The sequence below is a fragment of the Crocodylus siamensis genome, chromosome 5, assembly GCF_052110815.1.
Source record: "Crocodylus siamensis isolate JL-2025a chromosome 5, ASM5211081v1, whole genome shotgun sequence".
In the NCBI taxonomy this organism is placed as follows: domain Eukaryota; kingdom Metazoa; phylum Chordata; order Crocodylia; family Crocodylidae; genus Crocodylus; species Crocodylus siamensis.
In genome coordinates, this window is record NC_143399.1 from 110687384 (window position 1) to 110713319 (window position 25936).

The 25936-nt window shown below is 42.4% G+C and overlaps 1 protein-coding gene across 1 annotated transcript in view; it reads left to right on the plus strand.

The window, feature by feature from the left end:
- Window positions 1-4572: 4572 nt before the first annotated feature.
- The window catches only part of LOC149864446 (cadherin-6), a 131780-nt gene continuing 110416 nt past the window's right edge, over window positions 4573-25936 (plus strand). The window contains exon 1 of the mRNA XM_090049952.1: window positions 4573-4936. The gene's annotated coding sequence lies outside the window, so the exon portion shown is untranslated. The remainder of the gene's footprint in view (window positions 4937-25936) is intronic.

Below are 25936 nucleotides of genomic sequence, written 5' to 3' on the forward strand. Positions count from 1 at the left end.
AGGTCTGCTTGCAGCTGTTCCCTGCCCTCCGGCGTGTCCACTTCGCCCCATAGCTTAGTGTCATCTGCAAACTTGGACAGAGTACATTTCACCCCCTCGTCCAAGTCGCTGATGAGCAAACTTGGACAGAGTACATTTCACCCCCTCGTCCAAGTCGAGTGCCATGGCATCCAGCCCGAGTGACTCCCCATAGGTCCAACAATTTGGTAGCAGGGGAACGATGGCACTGCTCCCTGCTGCAAGATCTCTAGGCCCATGAGAAGCCCTGGGTTCTGCACCCTGGATTCAACATGCCATCCTAACACACAGGGCTGGTCAGGGGGCAACGCTGGGTCTCAGGGCCCTGGGCCACTCAATTTTTCAGAAGGGCCAAAAGATTGTGAACCAATAGTTTACAAGATTGAATTCAAATATTTAAAAAAAACCCCTAGGGATTGCTTAGTTTAGGAAAGAGAAAGCTGTGTCTCAGAAAAAACAAATATATTGAGAAACTTGTAAAGGTTCTTCTTCCTCTTCCCCCTCCCAGATCCCTAGTACAAAAACTATTTGAAATTAAAAGGCAGTGAATGTAAAGCAAACAAAAAGGAAATATTTATGCAGGGAATTGCCCATTTGTAGAACTCATTACCACAGAGAGCCAAAGAGTCAAATAACGTGCCTGGATTTTTAAAAATCTGGATAACTTTGTGACCATCAATAATATCAATGGCTCTGCAGCACAGATAACTTTATTTCAGCCTCAGAATTCATGACATTGGCTGATTGCTTGCAGGGTTCAGTGGAAATCTGTTTTCCCTCCTACATACCACTGAAAGGAAATTGAACCTGTGCTTTTTGGAAGATTTCTGTCTTCTTCTGAAGGAAAGGAGAAATCAGTGGTGCGAGGGCCCTTGGATCAAAACCACTCCCCTACAAATGTAAGGTGGTGAGTGTTTTGGATATTAAACTGTTTATCAAGCTCTGAGAATTTGAACGCAATCTTCATGTTGGTTTAGAATAGGGGTGGCCAACCTACTGCATGAGTATCACAAATAGCACAAGTAGCCTCTGTGTGTGGTACATGGCAGAAGAGAACAAGTAGCAGAGGGGCAGAAAGGGTATGGAGCAGAAAGGGTAGGGAACAGAAAGCAGAGCAGCAGATCAGGCAGGGCAAAAGGATCACAGTGACACTCAGGGTGGGGTTTGGGCTAATTTGTAGCATGCCTACCAAAAATGTTGACCCCCACTGGTTTAAAGGATTTTTTATTTCTGGTGAACCACAGAGGCCCCTTCCCTTTCCATTAATCCATTCCTTCATTGCAAATAGGTATTTCACTTTACCTTAATATTCTAGATAGCTTTAAGACTGGGACACCACATTTCATTGGGTATCTCCAGGCAAATTGGGCAGGAAAGTAACAAAGCAAAGGAAAAGGTCACATGACTGTCACAATTAGTGATAGTGCTTGAGATTCACAAACAGTTCAAAATCAAGCCATGAGAGCATAAAACTACCATAATGGATCAGTCAAGATAATTTAGTGCCACACCTTTGATAGCAGACTACTCTGGGTGCTTCAAGGGAAGAAGAAAGATCCCCACAATAAGTAGATAGACGGTACACTGCCCTTTGTGAAGGTCTCATCTTAATCCCCATATGGTAGAGATTGATTTTAGACCCGAAGACTGAATTTTTAGTTGTCTTTCAAACATCTTTTTTAGTATTAAGTGTAACAACTGTTGGCCAGTCTTGTTAGCCACATAAACATCCAATTCTGCTTTGAATCTTGTTAAATTTTTGGCCTCAATGACAATGCTGTCAACTTCAGCCAATGCTGATTTTGAGTAATTTTTACAAGTCTAGCAGATCATTTCAGTCAGCTCAAGTGTCAAATTCAGGACACTTCATGGACTAATGACCTGATCTGGGATGGGAATTCTAATATCATTACAGCTGTCGAGAGAAGAATGGTGAGAGGGAAAAATATGACCTTGATAACGTCTCTTAAAAAGCCCTCTTCACATAGACATGGATGCACAGCTTTTAATTACTATCCCATGCAAAAACCCAATTCTCCAAGCAGAGGCTACTGAGCACACACTTGTGGCCACTGGGGAAGTAGCACTCACTTTTCCTCAGAATGCAGAAGACCATCTTGGAAAGACAAGCACTGATTTGAAACCAGGAAAAACAACACAATTAAAGCTGATCAGGGCAATACAAAACTGGGAAGGAATGGTTCCAAAAGAAACCTCAGGGTGCGTGTGGACAGCAAATCAGACACTGACAGTCGTATATGACAACCATGGAGAGCCTGCATATACATGCTTTTTGCCTTAAAGCAGAGGTGGGATAGTGCCTTTCTAGAAGGCTCCAGGTACAGGCATGAAAGAAGGTCAAATATTTTATTCATTAACAAAAACATATTGGTAGGTTGGAGGAAAACAATCCAGCTGCTGAGAGGAATGAGCTCCAAGGAAAGATTAAAATAACCAATAAGGTACAAAGCTTGGCTAACTGGTAATGGTTTCTGCTTTTTGCAAATTTGAATAAATTACGTTTACAAGATATTTGGAACGTAGGCTCTCGTGCATTAGCGATGCATAGGGGGTGCCCGCAGGTGCACGTAGACTCCCTGAGACTGGCCGTTCACTCCCTGGAAGTGCCAGCTGCAAAACTGGAAGTGCCACCAGAAGTGAACCTCAACCACCCCCCTCACCCTGCCCCGCTGTTGGCGATCTGGTGCACCCTCGGTCTCGGGAGGCACCAGTCACCCATGCTCTCGTGTGAGACTCTCAACTCTTCCTTCAGCTTCTTTAAGGTACTCTGGCCCTATTTCCCATCATATAGGAAAGCTAATACCAGGGAGACAGGTTGAATGACACCAGTAGTGACCTTAAGACCTGAATGACTCCAGACCTTGTCTTCAAGGGCCCCTTGCCTTCTTTAGCAGTGTAATGAGTGCAGAAATACAACTGAACAACAGTAGAGTCTCTCCGTACCTGAAGAAAGGTGCTTGTGCCCAAAATCTGGCAAATAACTTTTTTCCAACTATTTAGTTGTTCTAATAAAAGATATCACCTCTACTCAAAGAACCTTGGCTGGAATACAACTGAACAATTCTGGAAACCACGGAGGCTCACAGGGTTAGACTCAGATGACCAGCAGAGTTTAATGCTGAGGGTCTTGAAGTAGCACAGGGTCAGGAGGAAACACAGCTAGCTTAGAGCCAGTCTATGGCCATGAAGGCCATTCCAAGAAGCATAGAACAGCACTTCTCAATCTGTGGGTCACGACCCAAAAGTGGGTTGCAAGAATGCATGAAAGGGTTGTGAACAAACTTTAAAAATGGATTCTCTTTTAAAGGAGAAAAACATGGGAAACCATGGCTTTTCCCTTGCAGGCTGGCAGAGTTCCAGCCTGCAAGGGACTGCTTAGGGCCCCCATATCCCTTCCCCGCCCCACTCCATACATCCACCCCTCCCTACCCCACAGACTGGGGAGCTGGGGGCTGAGGCCTGGGATAGTGGGTCAGGAGTGAGGGACACTGGGTCAGGACTGGCCATCAATGTTTACAAATGGGTCCCGGTATAAAAAAAGTTGAGAACCACTGGCACAGAACATAGTCTTACCTAGGGCATGGTAGAGACAGTATGGGGGAAGGGGGAGAGAATGAAGAGTAACTGGTGAAACTGAAGAAAAAAAAAGAGGCTGAGTATCAAGAAGAAATTCACAGTGGCCACCCATTAGGCTGTTGATTAATCTCCAGAGGCAAGCAGTAAAAGCTGCAGTCCTTGCAAATTCTATACTGGAACAATGCAAAGTTTGTGACAACACTGCATAAAAAAATGATGCACCGTATAGTGGACTAAGCTTTCTGCTGGCACAATATAGCTGGCAGGTAGGTAGCTTACAGCACATTATCTTATATTCATATGAAGTCACTGATAGCCTTCTTGTGGGGTCATTTTGTGTTTGGTGCTGTACAAACACAAGAACCAACCTCCCTCCAGTCCCCAAGAGCTCAGTCTATAATTCCTTGAGCTCTCAAAACAACTCTCTATATAATACTCTGAGAAATCAATGTAATTCTCTGAGCTCTCAGTACAACTCTCACTGCAAGCTCATATCACATATATGTTGCATGCTTATAGCTAGATCTAACATTTACTTACACACACCAGCATCCACTTTACAACATCTACTTTTTTCTCCTGCAAGTCAGTATTTCACTGATCATTCCTAATGCATATATTAAATTGAGGGAGCTGAAAAATAATATTCAGTCATTTTTTTAGAACAGCGAAAGATAAAGGATAAAAAATTATTTTGAAGATATAGAAGAACCCACACAACACAGGCACACACAGTTACAAGTTATGAGTGCATTTTAACCTCCTTTGTATTTTTTTTTTTTTTGCTTTTACTATCACTACCAGCAGATTAGACTGCGCTGATTGCTTTAGACATCAAACACAGAGTCATTCTATCACGGGGGGGGGGGTCTTTAACAAAGCCCTCCTCCCTGTACCCTCCCACTGCATTCACTTGCAAATCACTGTATGCCTGGAAGAGCCAGCTTTCCCCAGCCCTTAACCTTCCCATACTGAGTGCTGCAGCTCCAGAAGCAGCAGCAGCAGCACACTGTCTATGTGTGTGTGTGTTGAGTGTGTGCAATGTGAGGGAGGGAGGATTTTCTTCTTTTTTTTTATTAATCAGGAGCACTGAATGGAAACCAATCAGATAGAGAGCCCCCTCGGCTTCGGCTCCCTGCATGCTAGAGTTAAAAGTGATGCTGGGAGAGAGGGAGCCCCACTTAGATGTCAGTAGATTCAGCAGTGGAGGTGAGAGGCAAGAGTGGAGAAAAGCAGGCAGAGAAGCAGCCCTGCTACCACACTGACCACTGTATTACTGAATGAGAACTGAGCACTTGTCCTCTTTCTTCTCTTCTTACCGGTAAGGAGATCAGACTTTGGACTTGTTTAGAGCAAGTTGAACTGTAGCAGGCAGCAAGCAGATGCTGGGGTTTTGTTTCTTGTAAATGCTTTTTCTTTTCCCTTTTTTTAAAAAAAGCTACTTATTCGGCAAAGTTGGCAGCTCACTTACTAGTAGATGCAGGGATCCATCTGCCCTGTTTTGAACTGTTTGTGCATGGATACGCCACTGCGTACTAGCAATTCTTGTGTTTTCGGGGAGTGCTTTTGCTGTCATGTGAAGCAGGGCACATGAATGCAGCATCCTCCTGAAAATTAATGCCACGAGTAAAATATTTCAGGCAAAAAGTGTGTAGGGGTGGGAGGGGGGCAGAGTGGAATAAAAAGCAGAAGCTTATTAATAAAGTGCAGGAAAATATCAAATCAAGCCTGCTGTCGGTTCCAAGAGGCTTAGGTGTGCTATTGAAATGAATAATATTCAGAGCTGCATGGGGAGCTCAGCTGGATGTAGGTGCTTCCTCGAAGAAGAAAAGTTGGGGGGAGTGGGGGTTGTAGATCTGGAGAGGGTACAAAAACTGACAAATGTGAAATCCTTTATTTGCTAATGGCAGGTTGGGGAGGGACTGGAAGGGGGGAGGCATTTTACAGAAGAGAAGTTGAATCATTACAGAAAGAAGACCTGAATGCATCGCTAGTGGTAAATGTTTTGGAGGAATTGGCAACACTAACTCTTGTGCATTATAAGTGACATTTCTGTACTCTTATAGACACACAGATAGCACTGTGCATTTTGATTACATATACATATACATAATAGGTATAGCACTCTTATTGAGCATGTATGTGTGTACTCAATAGTTATAGTATTCTACATGCATTATGCTTTGTATCCACACACACTAAATATCTACCATTCTATATGTATATCTATCATTCTATGCAAAGAGTTGAGTCAGGAGATGAGCGATCATGGTAGAGGTCAGTAGCTGTGGAAAGAAGTGTTGTCACTGCTGCAATAAAATCCATATTTTATGGAGAGTTAAATGCAGTACTTTGTAAGTGCAAGTGATGGTCACCCAAGTAACTCCTGCTGACATTCAAGGATCAAGAACTTTAATGACCAAAATTACTTCCAGCATGACGGCACATCTGCTACTTTTATTCAAAAAGAGAAGATGAGAGACTGTCCACCTGATTACAACATTTGTGATTTAAAGTTTTGTCACCATTGTAAAGAAGGGTCCTCTATCCAAATTACTGACTAACTGTAAGGTCAACCCTTTGCTTAATTCTTGAAACAAAACTAGGAAGAAGTATACCAATTTTGAAATATGTGAGGATAGTTCTCACACACATGAGTACTCTGTGTATTGTGTATGTGTACACATATACACCCTTGTATGGAGAGAGATAATGGTTGTATATGTTCAGTCTTTTATAGGACCACTTTTACTAGCATCCTGGAAATAACATAATTCTGGAAAGAATTTGGTTAGGATATAAGACTTTCATTTGATTGAGGGAGTTATTTCATGTATTTGCTGGGGTGAAATTTCTATTGTGCTATCAGTTTGGTGTGAAAGTGCTTGCACATTACCTTAAGCATTCCATACAATTGATTAACATCTATTCCTGAGCAGTATAATGCTAAGGGCAATGGTACATCCCTATTTCTTTCTCTATTTCCTTTTTAAAGGCAATTGAGGCAGCAAGTTTGCATGTGGGAGGAGAGTGCGGTAGGAGGGGGAGGCTGGGGATCAAGAGCAAGTAGATTCATTCATCATGGATATACACAGTTTTTATAGGCTTGCCAGAAAAGATCCAATTGGATAGTTTCCTAAAACATCCCAAATGTGCTAATAAACACTTCAGGACTGAATCCCTTTCTTCTTGTCCTCTCAGATGTTATCTGACAGGGCAATGATAAATATATAATCAACTATGCTTCTGGCTTTAAACTGCACTGTGATCTTTCTGGACACATTCCTAGTGGCTTACAAATGACTTTTGAGGTGAGGGGAAGCAGCCAGTTTCCTCAGAGCAACATAATCAGAGGCACAATACATTTTCAAGGAAAATGGCATTGATTCAGTTCTGCTGTAGTTCTCTGCAATTATCCTTTGCAGCCATTTAAGAATCTGGCAAGCTGGGGTCCCCATAGGGACTTATTAGTCCCTTTAGGTATTTTAGCTTTCACACCAGTTCACAGCTCTCACATATCTCAGTGCCAACACTCTAAAGATTACATTTATAGGCACAGTCATCATTTTCTACCAAGTTGTTCAGTTAGAAACATGCATCTTCACTTCTGCCCCCCCATCTCTGCACTGCTCTCCCATGCAAGCAGTAACCTGCTGTTAAAGACAGCCTTGTCTTTTGTAAAGTTTGCGATTTGCAATCTGCCGTTTCACGATATTTAGCTAAGCAACTTCCTTGAAAACAAAACACATACAGGTTTTTTAAAAATGCTTTTCTCTGCCGCATTATTTTTTTTCACTAATGTGCACTTGACCGAAGTTCCAGGCATGCGTGTCCTGCTGACCAGACTATACTCCCTCTACCTTGGCCCTGAAATAGGATGAAGTTAATATTTCACTGAAGGACATGCTGAGTTCCTTGAGACATGGCTCCCTTTGATCCCCATCCTCTCAGCTCTGTTAATTTATTGTTGTCTTGAGTGAAAGCCTCAGCACATAAATTTTCTTCTTGTGCAGACTCACGGGATGGTTTGGGGTTGGAAAGGATCTCTGTTGGGCCATCTGCATCGTGTCTCTACATTGTAGTGACAAGGCTGATATAAGCCTTAGAAAAGCACAGCCATCCAACCTATGGTTAAGTGAAACAGTGTGTTCCAGCTCTAGCTTGACTTTTAAGCATGCCATCTATGTGGAGTACTTTTAACAATGTTCAATTTCTAGTGCAATCTTACAATATTAAGGTTTAAGAAGATGATGAAACTGTGTATGGATCTCTCTGGAAAAAATGGCCAATTACTAAATGACAGGTAACTGAAGTCTATAAAAACAACTTGGCAAAACGCATTGGTAGCAGGCCCTGCTGTGATGGTGTCTCATGTTGCATAATGGCTAATTCCTCCAATGGCTCTGCCTCAATTATGCAAAAATGAAGTAAGAATGGTTTGCATTGTTTTTTTGATTACCATTATAATACAAGAAATGGTATGGGAAGACTGTGCCTCTGAAGTATTGTGGTGGACAGATTTCTTAAGTAACCCTTTGAAGACCTGCATAGCTGCTCTAGCAATAGTGGTTTACTCAACGGTTTTTAGCTTTTGTAGTCATTCGGCTACACAACTCATAAGCTGGCCAATGACCTTCAGCAGTGATTATTAGTACTGTTGCTTGGGGATCTACACTATTCCTTTCCTGCATAAATAACTTAAGGTCTTTAAAAATAAGTTCCTGAAACTGTGAATTAGATGAACAGCTCTTGTGAGCTGTTGAATTAATATTTACAGCTGACCGTGCAAGATCCAACGGGCTTGGTTCTAAAGTTTGAAAGGTGTACCATTTGAAAGGTGTACCAGTTGAGATATAATCTGGCAGAAGCTGGTTTGTTCATGTTACTTGCTTAGTCATGGCAACCCATTCTGAGGAGTCTGAAGGAATCACAGTCTTTAGTTTGTAAGGACAGAGAAATGACCTAATCTAAAATGTTGTCTTTTTTTTTTCTTAATAATGTTTAAACTCAACTGCTGTCCGCCTTATTTGCCTAACAAAAAGGCACAAAAGCAGATTATCAGTCGCTATTTCAGTTAAAAATCCTTGAATAATGCACAATAAATTCAGAGTATGAGGAGCATTATGCTAACAAGGGAAACTGAAAAAGTCATTATCTGTCAGTTGTATTGTTTGTGACACCCTGCAGAACTTGATTTAAAAAAAAAGGAATTAAAATCGATGGGAAAAGTTTTGCTTTGGGGTTCTTCCCCCAGTCTTTCACTTTTCTCATTTGAATTACATCTTAAAGCTCCTTTCCTCCTTCCCTAGGACACATCCTTCAGTGAAAACACTCGCAGTCGAGTGCTGGATTATTTCCCAGTCCCATGTTCTAAACTTCTGTAACAAGACAACTTTTTCCCTGTTTGCCCTTCCTCAAATCAGTATTGGCCTGCTTCTGATCACTCTTACAATAGCAAAAGTCCATGAACTTCAGTGGAGTCATTCTTTATTTCCATTGATGGCATTCAGAAATCAAGCCTGTTGTGTTTGTCCTGGGTGCTCCTATTTGTCAAAATTGTCTTTTGCTACTCCCTTGACCCCCGCCCCCTTACATATCTAACAAATAAAGAATGGCACTGGCCATTTAAAGGACCTCTATCAATAATATTTTTGAAGGAATGTTCGCTGATAAGAGTAAAATTTACACACGTAATACAGAAAGGTTATGGATTACCCATAATGGTTGAATTAATTCTAATGCATTTTATTAGAAGCTGACTGCAGTCCCCAGGATCCTCCCATACCACCAAATATTTTCTTCCTTCAAGAGGCTGCATCCTAGCAGCTAACCAGTCTCCCTGAAGAGTGCTAAAGTAGTTTGGAGCCTATAGAACTATCTTAAATCAGCTGGATGGGGTGAGGCTGAGCGATGAGAGATATTGGGTGCATCTACATGTTCATTAATGCACCGCAATTACAGTGCATTAAGTTTAGTACCTGTAATAACAGGTACTAAATGCATCATAATTGGTGCTACTGCGCATTAGTGTCAATGGATGCTTTTTAGGTAACGCTTAATGCCCATTGAATTAATCTACTACACATTAGAGCATTAGCACATTTTTTGCCAGCCACGCTAATGTGCAGTAAAATTAGTCCAATGGACATTAAGTGTCTCATGTAAATGCACCCACTGCATATTTCTTGCAGGAGTAAGTGCTTTCCCTGCTGTTTCAGCTAATGTGGAGACAGAGAGTCTGAATCAGGGTCTCCTTTATGAATGATCATAAGGACACTGGATCTTAACCCCCAAAATGGGGTTTTATCAAAGAAGTGATAGTTCTGGGATGCGGGGGAAAAAGAAAAAGCCAAGGGTTACACTGTTACTGTTTTTTCTTTCAGTCTTATGATACACACTTCATAAGCTCCACAAGCCAAACACACATAAAGCATATACATTTCCATCTGCTCACATTCAGGAACTGTGCCAACCTTGCCATGGTTTAAGTAACCTGTTTAATAATGGCTTTACTTTGGCATTGTGGGCAGATATTTTATGGATTAATTATGCTGTCTTGCCAGGTTATATATATTCAGAAAGTGTTTAATTATAGCTAGTATGTGACTATTAGATTTAATTTGCTAAATAAATATCAACCATATCCCCCAAACCCTTCCCTAATGACACACCACAACACCCAGAAGAGAACAGTTTATGAATGAGATAGTGCAGACCCTATCTGGATGCCTTAATTCCTCCCAGCTAAACTAATTCCATTATCTTGCTGCAATGTTTACAGCTGCCTGAAAGATAATAGGTAGTGTCTTTTCAGCGTTTCCACTTCTGCAGCTAATCATGGAACCAGAGAAGGAGTACCTAAAAGGAGGGTCAGTGGAAATTGAAAATTAGCACAGAAATTAAATACTCATCAATGTGCCACAGGTATCACAGGTATGTGCTTGTCTGGGTATAAGGCAGAGATGTCTGCTCCCCAAATGCTGCATTTCAATCATCAGTTAATAGCTTCTGTAACTACAAATGCTATTTAATCAACAGAACATTAACATGTTTGCTTTAGTGTGAAGGTAAGGCTAAATGTAAAGGCAGAAAAAGAATAGAGACAGCAAATATATATTTCTGAAGGAAGCTTCACTTTGCATTCCATAAAGCAAGTGAGAATAAAAATCCACTGAGCATTAAAGTTAACCTGGCGGTGGATAGGCTGCATGCACTGTGCTGTGATCAAGGGGATCTGAATCAGGATTCAAAGACCAAAGGAGACTGATTCCAGGCACAACAGAAAAAGTTATAGCCTGGGGGATAACACTGTCACTTGGCTTTTGAAAGGAATCCAGCAATTTTCCCCTCCATCATGTTTTTAAAAAAAATAAAATAAAAAAATGTTGTTGCCCTTGATTTCCCCTGGTAGTCTACAAATGAAATCTGTTCCTTATTGAATAGTTTCCCCTTTTGTGTGAATGGTGGGGTGTTACTGTAAAATTAATATATGCCCTCTTGGTGGAAATACTTTTTCCAAAGATGAATAATGTCTTCACAAATAAAGGAAAAATTAATTTAATGATAGTGTAATTGAGCAAATATGATACTTCAAAATGTCAAGGTGCTGCATGGATACTTTTGGCTCACCTGCAATTTTGCCCTGAGTAAAGGAAAATGCATGGTTCTATCATGGAACTAGGGCTCTTTCTATACCTTGCTTGCTTTTGCGTGTGCTCCTTTTCTGCCCTATCAGGGGTATCAAACAGCTTGCAAAGCCAGGTTGTGTAGTATGTGGGGCTCCCAGAGGGGCCAGGAATTCAGAGGCAGGTTGAATGGGGTTGCACCTGCCACCAAAATGGGGAGTACTTGTTGGGGACACCTGTCAGCAGCAGGGGGCTTAATTTACTTCTACAAGAAGCTGCATGGTTCAGATCTGGCCAGGAAAGTAAGGCAAGCTTTATACCCCTCTCATATACATTTACCAGCGTGAGCAGCCACAGATCCCAATGTGCCTTTTTACTTCCTTGCATGCTTACAAATTCTAACTTAAAACATCCCTGTAGAATGGATTCATAAATGACATAGTTTCCAGTGTACAGATGGAGAAGCTGAGGGCATGTATAGATTAAATGGGGGCCTTAAATTGATGTTTTAAAAAACACCACCTCAATTTAGGGCTGATTAAACCCCCCGTGTCATGCACGCACTCCACTGATTTACCTGCCTCTTCAGCAGGGAGGGAAGGGCAAGCTTCCAGCGGACAGAGTGGTCCCTGGGCTACAGGAGGAGGGCTGGTGCTTCTCTCCATAGCAGCTGTGACTCCCCCACCCCGATGGCACCTGCCCACAGGCACCTGGCTCAGGCGGTCCCAGGGGACACCGCAGCTGTTGAGAAAAGCATGGGACCCCTGCGCAGCTCAGGCAAACAGGCTCCAGGGGAGAAAGAAAAAAGATCAGGCTCACCACTTTTCTTGGGCGGAGCTGCTTTCCCAGGCTGCTGCCAGGCTGCCTGCAGGGCTTCCTGCAGAGTCATGGACCTGCATGGAACCTGGTGCTTTACTCCAGGGCCATAGGGGCAGCAAAGTAAAACTCCTCAAAGAAGTTTTAGTTTGCTGCGCCCCAAGTCATTTGAGGTGCATTATGCTGCTGAATTTCTTACAGTGGCTGGAATTAATGTGCAAGATGCCACCAACGCATGCAAACACTGACACCATTAAAGTGGTGCAAAAGCATTTAACTCGCTTTAAAGTGCCATGCGCACATGCCTCTTGTTTTGCCTACACATGACCTAAGACAAGAAGGTTATTTGCCCAAGGGCTTAGTGTGCGAGGTAGCCTCTGACATACTAGAGTGTTGAGCATAATATAAATAAAAAAGATAAATTTGTTAGTTGTGTGGCTGAATTAGACCAAAGTGGTACCTGTCTTTTAACCTACTAGATCCTAGTGTAGAGGTGGGCAAAATACAGGCTTCCAGCCCATTCTATCTGGCCCACAGGGTCCCTAAAAAATACAGAAAAATGTAATATTTATTTGCTCCTGGCTGCCTATCAAAGATGACAGGAGCCAGGGGCAGTAGGACCATAGGCCTATTCCTGCTTCCCTGCACTGGAGAGGGAAATGCAGCCCTCAACAGTTTGCCAAAACTTGGTAAGTGGCCCTCCACCTGAAATAATTGCCTGCCCCTGGCCTAGTGCCTCTAGAGAAGGACTTACAAACATATCTACAATAATAAGAGCTCAAGAGATCATGCTTTTCCTTTTCTGCAGTGTGAACAGCACTCTGTGAGATCACAGAGGAAAAATATACAGATTTAGAAGTTCTTTCATGAAACAAACTCCTTTTGTGTAATTTATGCTCACTTTAGCTGTCACTGCTGCAAGGAAAAAAGATGCAGAAGAAACTTTTAAGTCCAATAGGTCTCTTCCTTTAAATGATCAAAGCTGTTCCAACCATTTTTTCAAAACTGTGTATTTAGTCTAAACTCCACTTAAGCCTATGTAATAGAAGTAACTATTAGGACACTTTCTTTGTTGTCACTGCTGATTACTAAGTTATTTCCCTGTCAACAAGGTACTTTTTCCTTATATTGCCAGCCACTCTTTGCTCACTGAGGCCCTGATCCAATCAAATGCTAAGCTCATGATTAATTTTAAGGACACCTCTAGTCTTTATTGAGTTCAGTCAACAGGATCCAGTAGCACTTAAATGCCTTACTAGATCAGAATCTAGTGATTTTACACTGCATTGTGGATGCTATCACACCTGCTTCCCTAGGCTAGGGACATCCAAAAGACCTGAGCCTGAATTGATTCAATCTTTGCAGGTTAGACTAACTTGGCTAGGCTAAACCAATTTGTAACTGTAAAGACATCCCAAACATTCAGGCACATGCCTGCAGTGGCTCAGGCTAGAAACTGGGGCAGGGGGGCTCTAGAGCAGCACTCCTATCCCTTCCATGACACTGAGCTGAGGCGGGGCACAGCCAGACCCCTGGCAAGATGCTTTGATTAGCCTAGCAGGGGATTGAAAATTGTTCATCACCCCTAACTCAGTGTTTATCACTCCATTAAGAAAACAACAGAGGTGCTGTTGATTCAGCACTGACCTTAGCCAGAATGTGGTCTGTTAACTAATACACAGACACCTCTGGAAAGGCAGAGGGGAGGGGGGATTTCTTGCTTAGCAGGGTGTGGTGAGGGGGTGGAGAGGAGCAGCTTGCAAGTCTCTGAAGCTGCAGCCAGGGCACAGAGGGTAGGGGCCAGCCCTGCTGTGGAGCAGAGATCCTTGCCCAGACAGAGAGTATGCTGGGGCTGGTGTGTCTGATTTAACTTAAACCAGCAAGGGGTCTGGCCCAGACATTGCATAAACCAGTTTGACCTAAGTCAGTTTAGTCTGATACTACATTCAACCAGGTTTATATCAAACCAGTTCCAGCCATTTTCAAACTGGTTTCTGTGCCTTGAATGTTACAGGTTTAAACCAGCCTCTGATCAATTAAACCAGTTTATGTGTAATGCTTCTCTGTAGCCCTAGTGACCAGATTTTAACCTCAAAACTACCATTAAGTAATTATTCAGAAAGAAGAATAAAATGAACTAGAAACTATAACAGTTTGGGGGTTTGAAGAGCATAACTCACTGAAATCCTTGAAAAAAACTGATATCCATAGTCAACTGAAAGACATTCCCAACATAAGGTTAGGGTTCTCATTACAGATATTCCTGAATGATCTAATTCAGGGGTAGGCAATGTTTTTTTGGTCGGAGTGCTGAAAAACATGACAATGCCTACCCCAGAAGGTGCTGGAGTGCAGGCATGGCAGAAAAACAAAATGAGGGCAAGAGGTACATGGCAGGATGCCCTGCTTGTGCCCCTTGCCCCCCACCCAAAGCCCCTGCCACCCCATGCCCCCCACCCAAAGCCCTTGCCCTGCAGCCCCACTGCCCCTTGCCCCTACCAAAAGCCTCTGCCCCACAGCCTGGGCTCTGTGGCTGCCAGCAGCTACCCCAGCCTGGGCTGCTCCCAGCAGGGCTTGCAGCATCTCAGCTGCCTGCTGGGAGCAGCCCAGAATCCCGGCTGGCAGCAGCTCCCCAGAGCCAGGGCCAGCTGCAGCCGGGAGGCTCCAAACAGCTGTGCAGGGCTCCGGCATCAGCTCCGCACTGGGGTGTGCAGGCATGCCTCAGATCGGGTGGTGGGGGCAGGGCCTGAAGTTGCGCAGCCCTTGTCTCTCCCCCACTCCCAGCATGGCGGTGATGAGCCCAGCACAGCTGTCTGTAGCCAGCAGCGGGCAGAGTATAAACAGCTGCGCCAGGCTCATCACCTCTGTGTCAGGAGCAGGTGAGAGACCAGGGCTGTGTTGCCTCAGGCCTCGCCCCCACCACCTGCTCCGAGGCACTCCTGCACGTGCCATTGTGGAGCTGATGCCAGAGCCCTGCACAACTGTTTGGAGCCTCCCGGCTGCAGCCAGCCCTGGCTCTGGGGAGCTGCTGCCAGCCGGGATCTTGGGCTGCTCCCAGCAGGCAGCTGGGACACTACAAGGCCTGCTGGGAGCAGCCCGAGCTCTGTCACCAGCAGCAGCCAGCCAGAGCTGGGGCTGGGCATGGTGTGCCAACCAACATGGCCTCACATGCCATGCTCGACACATGTGCCAGGGGTTGTCAGCCCCTGATCTAGTCCTTAGTAATTATCAGCGAGGAGTCAGGGAAAAGAAATACTGGACATACCGAATGTTGGAACTATATTGCAGCAACTTACCATATAGGTTTGCCTGGCTGTTGCAGGGTTCCTTTCTTGCATGTGTACAACTACACTTCTTCTTGTGTATGAATTCAGAAAATCGACTCCTCCAACCATTTAAGAGTAGATCCATCAATATTATTGTAATCTTTCAGACTGTTCGCTCCTTCTGGTGGACCATCTAGAGGGCAGTCAGCATATGCTGAGCTATCTGATCTGCTTTGCCACATGGGCACGGTGGTGAGTTTGTAAGGCCCATTTTATGTTTGATTTTATTGAAGGCTCCATAGCCTGATCGCAGTTGATTCAGGGTTACCCATGCCTTACGTGGGAGTTTATGACCAGGAGGGTGTGAGGATGGTAGTTGTATGTTGTTGTGTAGTGGCTTGTGGTTGTTATTCCATTGCTCCTCCCACCTTCTCTGGGCCCATGATGAGAGTATAGTTTTTCCTGCTTCCTCTGTGATGTTTCTGGCAGTTACTGGTAGGGGTTTTCTGCTTCTTAAATGTTTCTGCACTGGGTATTTTTTCAATCATATCATGTAGTAGATGGACTTCCTGTTGGGCTTTGGTTGCCAAGTCAAGCAATATTCCAGACCTCTTAATGTTATGAGGGGGGATTCCTGCCAAGATGAACATGTTTTCCCATTCCGTGTATACCACACAGCCACTTATTGTTTGTAATGCAGAATTCAACTACAGATAGGAAATCACATTTCAAAAACCTTTGCATAGGTCACAACCTGTCTCCAGGTGCCCAAGCCAGCAGTTCCTGCAGAGCTGAATGGAAATTATTCACACACCTGAGGACAAACGCAGCACCACTGCATATAACTTATGAATTAATCTTTGAAAGCAGTGGCATAAACTTCACAGGCATTTATAATCCCGAAATGTTTTTGCTACATTTTTAAGGTCACATTTGCACGTCAAAAATAAAAATGTCCACTTTGATTTCTAGAGAGATATTTCTTCCTTTTTTACTTAAAAAACAAAACAAAGCAAAACAAAAAACAAAAAAACAAAACCACAAAAAAACAAAAACAAGTTCCACTTGTCTCTGCACATAATTTATTCTGTTATGATAGGAAATTGTATTATCATATTTTAACACTTTTAGGCTGTCTTTTGCAGGATTTCTAAAATGGTTCCTCATTAATCTACTGTAATCCATTTGTCAGATATGCCCGAAGCTGCCTGATATCACATTCGCTTTAAGGTATCATAGAATTTTCCTTAGCAACAGGTTGTAATTTCAACCAGGCTGGTAAATGTGAGGTCAGAAGCTGATTGTTACAAATCTAGGAGGTTAAAATACACCACACATCCTCATTTCCCAGTGAAATATTACACTGAAGCCTATCTGAGCAAACTTAAACAGCAGGGTTTCTCAGGAGCTGCTTATATCTGGTTACAACTGTTCATTTAACGTTAAGCGGGCAAGTATAATTTGTGATTTTACTGATGTAGATTTAACAAGGCAGACATCACAAATGGCTTCGCATCTGAGATCAGCATTTCAGTGGCAGATTTGTTTTCCTGCCCAGCAGCTGTCTGTTACCTTACAGGGCCTGGGACTGTACCTGCTGGTCAGAACATGAGTGGGTTTGTTAATCTGTGGTGCCATCTAGGAGGAAAAATCAGTTACAAGCATCAAGACGCAGGCAGGACTGTCAGCGGTACAAGAAGATTTGAAACCACCTCCCTGGAGCTGGAGCTCATGAGTGTGCTACACATGCTGTAGAGTGCTGTCAGAGACCACAGATTCAGAAAGGGGAAAACCGTGCTGTTTGACTGGAGCTAGAAGATTTAAAAGAGAAATGCAGCATTCTCAGCATTGGTTTTCAGTCGCCCTTCAACTTTATTTTTTTCTCTTAATGTTCTTTTTGCATCTTTTCTTTTTTAATGATTCTCTTACCAAACTGCATATTTGTTGTCACAGTTGGGCTGTGAAAAACCAGTCGGATGGCAAACTGCAGAGGAGAGCTACATCAGAAAGCTGGGAATTCGCTAGCCATCTACTTGCTGAGAACTTGACTTCTCATTCTTTCATAAAGGGCCAGCCAGGTGCTCACTTTTCTCATGCTTGGGATATAGTCCAAGCCAGCGTAGGTTGGGTTATTGTAAATAACAGAACTGGGCCCTTAGAAATAAGTTTCTGACTCAAGCTAGATTAATTTGATATGCTGCCTACAATGAGATATTACAGATAATAGGGAGAGATTGAAAACTTTTCATTTAGATGGAAACAGGACTGACTAATTAAGCAGTAATGAAGAAGGAACCTTGCCTTGAATTGATATGAGACTTGCAGTGCTAATTTAACACCAAGTATCGCTTCCAATTTGTTATTAAATTAAAATGGCTTTTTAAATTGTTTACATTTTTTCTTATCTGCTTCTGTGTGGCAAAGTGATTATCCTGGCTGGGTACAGAAACCAATCAGGGCAACAAAGTGTGTGTGGAAAGAAGAAAAGATTTCCCTGTTTTGTAATTAAGAAATATACACTAATATCCATGACATCATAAGTAAGCACTTCAAAGCAATAAGTGTGCTTTGTGTTGCATATTAAACTAAACAGTTAACATGCCAACAAGCTACTGCGGACATACGACAAGAAGACGCTGTACTTAGGGAAATGGTTGCTATTTTTTGTTTTCTTTTCCAAAGATCTCTTCACCTGACTGACAAGTATAATTAAGGAATAATAGGGACGAGATATTTTGTCTGCAATACTCAGAAATGGCTTCTCTTTGAAAGGCTTCGTGATTATGTCACATGATGAAACTTTTTTCCACCCCAACTGAATGTATGATGGAAGCTTGAGACAGTGTGTATGATAGACAAGCCCTATGGAACAATAGGGGGAATAACCTTGTATTGACATTGCTTTTTTTCAGTCTCAAAGAAGTTTACTATGACAGCAATGATTCCATGTAATTTATTGCAGGATAGCTCAAGAGTAGCAATTTGTCATGCATTGTGATGTAATTTGATGGGTTCATTTCTTAAATGAATTATGGATTATTGCTGTATATCAACAACAGAGCTGTGTCTTTTAGGTAAATATTCCCTCAACTTTTTCTTCCTCTTACAATCCATTTTCCTTCATACAGAGATGCCTTCTTTTTTTCCTATCTAATCATTTCACTAATAAGGTGTTTAATAATTTAAAAGCCTAAAAAATGAGCATATTTCAAAGGAGTTGATATCAATGGTAGTCTAAGAGCCCCAGGCTACAAAAATATGGATGAGGCTACCAAACTTTTTGAGTCAGGATCCCAACTGTCTTTCTGCTTCAGGCAGCTATTTTATTAAAGTTGGTATTAAACAACACTGCCTGGAGTCTGATTAACAATTTATGACTTCCAAAGCAGGATTAGCAGAATCCTATCATTTTGATATTTAAATCTTAATTTGCATCTAGGAAAAAGATAGACCTTATCCAGGTTTACATTTTCATTTAGAAGTTAGTTATTTATTTAGCTGCCTCTGAACATTTCACGCCCCGGTTTCATTAGCGTAACTAGAGTTGGGTGAGCGGGGCACCAGCCTCAGGACTGATTTGGAGATAGTTCAGCAGTGGTGGCCCTAACCACTGTTGTCACAGCTGCTGCCATCAGCCTAACCACTGCTGGCCAGAGCACAGAAATTCCTTGTTACCCCTCTGTCCAGTTTTGTATTGACCTTTTCAGACCTGTTTCTAGGCTCACGGATGTCAACGAGAGCTTTTCCATTTGTGTAAAGATGAGCTGGCTCACTGCAGTCCTGCAAAATGAAGACCGTTTCCTGCAGAGTGTCAAGCGACCTTTCACCCCCACCAAAGTTGATAGGCATTGAAAGTGTTCAGCGCCTGGCAGGATTAGGCTGAGTTCTGCATGCCTAAGTACTGATTATTGTCCAGCAACTGCTACTCTAGAGAATGGAATCTAGACAGACAGACATGACTACGGCTTATTTGGCATACCTTCCCACAGAGGACTTTGCTTTTCCTTTTGTCCTTACCTATATCATGCAGCCAATGACTTTCTGCTTCAGTGACAGTATGCTACAAGCTGTACAATGAGGCTTATTTGCCTGCTGCCTGACAGTATCTGTTGGGGGGGTGAGGAGTATAAAACGGCTGCTACAAGTCAGTTTCTAACTATGGCAACACAGTAGAAACTTGCTATCAGGTAGAGGGCAGGCAAGTACAAACCAATACCGATATTACACCCAATTCTGGTCTCACTTGTATCAGCGTGGAACTAGAGTAATTCCATGTTCCATGTAAGTCCAAGGAAATGCTTAATGGAGCATTACTGAACTGATTTTATATAATTTTAAATGTTAAATTTTGAAAACTCTGGTATATCAAGTGTCTCTAGTGCTACTACAGCACTAGAGATGCTTGCTGTACCATTATTTTCAAATGATTGTTTATAGTCCTTTTTAATTTTCTTGCAATTGATTTAATTGCAAAAAAAAATGTTTTAAATGCCTGTAGTGCTATAGTGACATTGATGTCCTTTTGCCCAGATCCCGTCTAAGTTCAAGTCCTGTACAGGAAGGTATATTGCATCATTTTTCCCCCATTAATTTCCACGTCTGATCTGTTTATTCAGTAAACCAAACATTCATTTATTTAGGGCACTGAATCTCAACCAAGGTGCCCATGGCACCCTGGGGTACCTTGATATCCTTTCAGGGGTGCCATATAATATTAGCAGTGTTGGGTATGCAATCATAATTCACAAGATAAACTCAGAAATTTCAAATAGGAGTCCATAGTGTTACGTATATTCTGCCCTGCTGTGGTCTTTCTGAGTTCTTTGCAACAGAAGAGCTGTGCCAGTATTTTTCTAGTCAAAGAGAGAGTGAAAAGTCATAGATGGTATTTCCAAGGGGTGCCTTGAGTCGAACGAGGGGTGCCTTGAGTTTAAAAAGTCTGGGAACCAATGATTTAGGGGTTAGCCATGGTGGTAGACCCTGCATTACTAAAAAGAAAGGTTTTCAACTGTGGGCTGGTAGCTCTTCTGGGTTTCAAGAAGAAAGCTATTTTATCTTTTTGTCTCTTTCTAGTGAGTCCAATACAAAAAGGTTCAAAGGAGGGGCTGATATGTTATTTAAGCCTCTTTATCGCTTTCCAGCACCCTATTTGAACTCTTAACTTCTCAAAGTTTACACTGTGGCTTTTCTTTTAATCAACGGTTTCATTTAGACTTGGGCTCACAAGCTTAAGTTTTAAATGGAAGATTCATGATCTGAAAGTGACCGGTTCTTCAAAGTAGAAATAGAGGTTAACACCTTGAAAAGACCATTTCTTATATACATTTTCTGACTTCCCAGAATTTGATCATTTAACTGCTTCTAGTTCTGTTTTCTTCTTTTGGCTATATTCTCATTTCAGGGAGTTGGCTGGGGTTGCTATGAATTTCACAGCCTTCAATCAGAATATTCTCCTCTCTGGCTCAGCAAAACACTTAAACGTGCTTATATTCTATTGACTTAAAGAGGATTTATGTAGGTGCTTAAATGGTAAGGCTACAATCCCTGATTCAGCAAGTCTTTGAGAAAGTCCTTAGGATTCAAAATTAGCAAAAACTAAGATTTCTAAACCTATGCTGTGGGTAAAAGTTTTACCTAATTCTGCAATCAGTCCTTTATTCAGGTAAGGTAAATCCATATACATTCATTGTCTTCTGGTGAACTATAGCAGTTTTCATCAGCTGAGAACTGGTCCATGAAGTAAATCAGCATAAAGAAGTACAGACATAAATCATCCACTGTGGAAATTCCCAACTAGAGTATATTCATAATATGGACCTTAAATAGCTCCTCTTCCATCTTCTATTTGTGATTATGGGAGAGGAGGGCTGTTCCTAACAAACAGCTTCTGGGAGAGCAAAACCCAGAACACAGTCCAGCAGATGCATGCATGTAGAACTCTCTAGGCTAAATTCTGTATTCCTTTACACACTTGCATCTTCAATGTCTTCCTGGATGGAATATAGGTCAGAAAATGGCCTGTGTTTTGTGAATCATCACACTCCAGGGCGTTTCAAACTAGAATCAGTCACACAATTCCTGTTAGACTGCTACACATTCTGAATCGGACAATAAGCTGCTCAAACCCAGGTCCCCAGCTACTTTATCATTCTCTCTGGTTGATTTCTGCAGCAAGGATAAGAGAATCCAGAAGTGGCTTTTGACTTTGTTCTTCAGCAGGCTGTGAAATATGTCACACTGCTGTCATGGACACAACCCTCCCCACGCTACAGCACAACTGGTGGGTAAGGCATTCTTGGTAAGGCATTTTAGGACCACTTCATTTTCACACATCCAAGCCTACGTTGGGATGATCTAATGGGGGATGGCCCTGATCTGAGCAGGGGGTTGGACTAGATGACCTCCTGAGGTCCCTTCCAACCCCAACTTTCTGTGATTTGCTGATTCTATGTTTTTGGATTCTACTTATGAAATTATTGAAGTGTACTGGCATATCACTGAAAAGTACAACATTTCAAAGGAATATATAGTTTATCATGTGTTTGCTTTTAGTTGAGTCTCAACTAGATAAGGACTTGAATAAAACTCCCTGTATCCAAATATATTAAAATGTGATCATTTTAGAAGATTAAAATAGGGTCTAGTTATGCAGATAACCTCTTTGTACCTTTATGATGGGCAAAAAATAAACCCTGGATCCAAAGACCACACGCTTTCAAGGGGTATACTTTCGAAGGGACAGTGATACCTGAATTCAAAGTTTGCAGTTTGTGTCTCTCTCCAAGCTTCAACTTTGCATTTTTTGCCTGTAGTTAAGGATGCAAAAGCATAAAACCCCAAATTAGTGTATGCAGACAGCTGCCGACCACCAAAAATAAGAGCGAGAATGAGAGTTTGCCTATATGTTTTTGCCATCTGATGCTACATGAAAAATGCTATAGGCCAGATTCTCTGCTGGTATAACACTGTGGGTACATCTAAACAAGATGCAAATTGCTCCCAGTCAGCCTAGGCAACAGGGGATCACAGAGTATAGGGAGAGCCGTCCTGGCTTGGTGGGATGTTCATTCCAGTTCCATGGAGATTGGGATGGGTCCTGATCTCCACGTGGCTGAGAGAGCTGTCTCACTGAGGCAGGACAGCTCTCCCCCACCCTGCAGAAATTGGCACCAGCCCCTGTGTCCCCCCACCAGCTCAGGGCTGGCACCTGGGGGAGCGTGGATCTCCCCTAGCTGCTACAGGTGGGCAAAGTAGGGCAGGAGCAGCCCTAAAATGAACTGCTTCCGTCAGGAGCAAAATTGTTCCCAACAGGTGCACATTCGGATGTGTGTGAGGGCCCAGTTTATTGCACAGGTGCATTAATTGCATGTGTAGACAGACATGCACTGTAGATAGCTCTTTTAATTTTAATGAAGCTGTCCTGATTATGGCAGCTGGCCAAGAGAAAAGGCAGAGGATGTTGTAGAAATGTTGGCCTAAAAAGGTTTCTGTTTGACTGAAAAACAGAGAGAAAATTCTGGAGTACATTTTCAGCAATACACCCTTCTGTCTGCGGCCTCCGTTAGCATTAGAGAAATTTATATCTACAATTCTAAGGCCTGAGGCATCTAGCTAGGTTGATTGTGGATACAAATCATGCACCTTGAGGCTCAAACATTCAGCTTTACTCTGAGAGTTCTTTTTCTTTGCTGGATCAGAAGTCTTGTCAACCCTAAAAAACCCCCATAAGTCTTGTCAACTGGACTGAGAAACTCAGCCCTCAGTCCGGTTGCAAATGTAGCTGTGAATATCAGTAATATGGGATGGAAATCGGACTACCTCTCACTGTAAGGGTGACCTTGGATAGCTGCATTTTTCCATTTGAAAACCTGAAAAAGGTTAAGGATTCATAAACATCACTGAGTCTACTTGAGACAGGACCTGGCAGCTTTGACCCAATTTCTGCCCGAGACAAGTGATATACAAGACCAGCCTGCCTCAAGCTACTGTGCTGCTTTTGAGTCTGCTGGCAAAGGAAGAAAAATGCAAGACGATATCGAGGAGAGATGTGTAGGGGGTGGCTCAGAAGTAAACTGCTGTTTAAACAGGTTTGTAAGGAATATGATTATATTTCTTTTTAACAGCCTTTAAAAGTCTTTTTTTAAAGGCTTTTAGAGAGCAGTTACCTCTCTCCCATAGTGCTGTCAATTGGTAGATGCCTCTGGGAGAGTGGGGGGAGCTAGTCTCTAAAAGGCTCTTAAATAATGTTGTTAAAAAAATACAGCAGCATAGTTTAAAAGGTATTTCAAGAACTGTTTCTCATTCTCACCTCACCATGTACTGTCACCTGCCTTTTTTTTTTTTAAAGTAAGTAATTCTTCTACCAGTCTCATTGGTACCTGGCTCGCTGGCTGGCATCCTGCATCTTTCACTGTACTGATATGAATATGGTTTGCAGGGGTTTGGCAAGAGCATATGCAAAGCATTTTTACCTCCAAGTCGCTTGATCACATCTGGCCTAGTTCATCTGCCAGTGACCAAAAGCTGTTACCCAGCTTATAGCTATTCAGAGCGCAGGAGTGTGTGAATGGAATTAATAGGTTTGGTCTATTTCTTAATGAAGAAGGATCTCTGTGGCAAATGCCATTAAATGGCACCTTTGGTGTTCTCTCTGAGAATGCCAGGAACTGAAAGGACTTGGAATACAAAGTTATCATCATGCCCTTGCACATAATCCTTGCAAAAGAGGGTTGAGGCACCTGAGCAAGTTCATATGAGGAAACCAGCATTAGTGCTATTTTTTCCTGGACTTGTTCTAAGGATAAATAGAGGTCTTAAGTCTCCAAGGCTGTCAGTTCAGTACTACTACAAAAGCATTTACATTGGTCCAGAAAATGTTGAGAGAAATGCTGATGCCAGATTCTGATTTTACAAGGCTGGAGGAAAGGGAGTGATTTCTGAATATCCTGGACTCTTTGCAGAATACTGAATTACTTAAAAAAGTTTTTTCCTTCTTATATCTCAGTACACAAAAGTACCTGCCCCATATATAGAGAAAATGACATATTGCTGCATAAAGAAGCAGCCATTTTAAAACTGCCTGTTTTCTAAACCTGCAATTAAAACTATACCTGAGGCAACTAGACTATATTTTCAATATACAATATTCAGTATTATTTAAACCAATGCTTGCAAAATTTCCAGGAGCTAGGGAGGAGCGAGGGATTCAATAGGTTTATCATTTTGCAAACAAAGACTAGGGGCCAGATTTGAAAATGTGACTTAAGTAGAGGCTGTTATTCAAGCCTATACTTCTATGAGTAAACCTTACACAAATCCAGCTCAAACAAAATAATTTTCTTCTAGAATCATTACATTTTTAAATCGTTGCACCCCATAGTAAATTGTGTATTGAGTTATGTGATGTAGCTAGTATTTCTTTCCAAGGAAGCTGATGGTATTGGCTTCAGTCCTAATGCTGTTATTTATGATAACAGATTTCCATGGAGGCACAACCTTGAAGACATCACTTAATATGCCCTAGTACATGGGTCAGTGATGTACGGCTTGCAGGCTGGATCCGGCTTGCAGGCTGAATCCAGCTTGCAGACATGGGGCTTGCTGTCATGTCCATGGGGTGATCTCCTTGCTTTGATGCTCATTGTAACATCTCAATATAAATTGATTGTACCTTTTTCCACTCAAGCTTGCCAACAAGAAAAAATAAAGATCTCCAGCTACCACAGATATTCAGGTCAAATGCCCAATTAAATGAATGAATCTCTAATATTGCCTGACTAAAGCAGAGTGGAGTTCAGAGATGGGATCTTGCCAATCAGCACACCCTCAGTTTTCTTGGACTCGGGCTGTATTTGGTAACAGAAGGTACTTTCTGAGGGTTGCTTTCCCCGCTTGTAGCAGAATCCTAATACCCACCTACGTGTCTCTGACCCAGGGTGGGTCATTCGGACCTGCAGCCAGAAAAGGTTGCCTACTCCTGCCTTAGTAAACAGAATGGAGTTTAACATCTAAACTGATTGTGTCATACAATAGTTTAATGAAGGGGTGGTGGCTGGGGCACCATTCCCAGGTGCTAACTTGCAGGGATGGAGGAGGGAGATGCAAAATTGGCAGCTGCTGTGCTGCTGGCCTGGCCACTGCAGTGCTGCTGGCAGTAGCCACTTCACTTGACACTGCTGCCACCCAGCATGCAGAACTACCCAGTTATACCTCTTATTTCATATACATAAAATGTCTTTTATATGTATTTCCATCATTTCACTAACTTCAACCTAAATTCTACTCTTAGGGCCATCAGCTGGTATAAACTGGTATAGGGTCAGTAAAAGTAGTAAAGCTAAGACAGTTTACACTATCTGAGGATCTGTCTCTGTCTTGCCTATATACATCTTTTGGTAAGACTGTCGGTCTGATTCTGACCTCGCTTGTCAGTTTTATATTCCTGTGCCTCCACAATGGTAAAATCCTGACCCCACTGGTGTATGGAAACATCCCCATGGACGCTAGGAATTCATCAGCTTATTCAAGTGCAGTTGTTTCTATTTCACAATGGTAAAGAGTAGAATCTGATCAGCCTTGGGTAAGACTGGTTTGTGCCCCCCTACACCTTTCGAA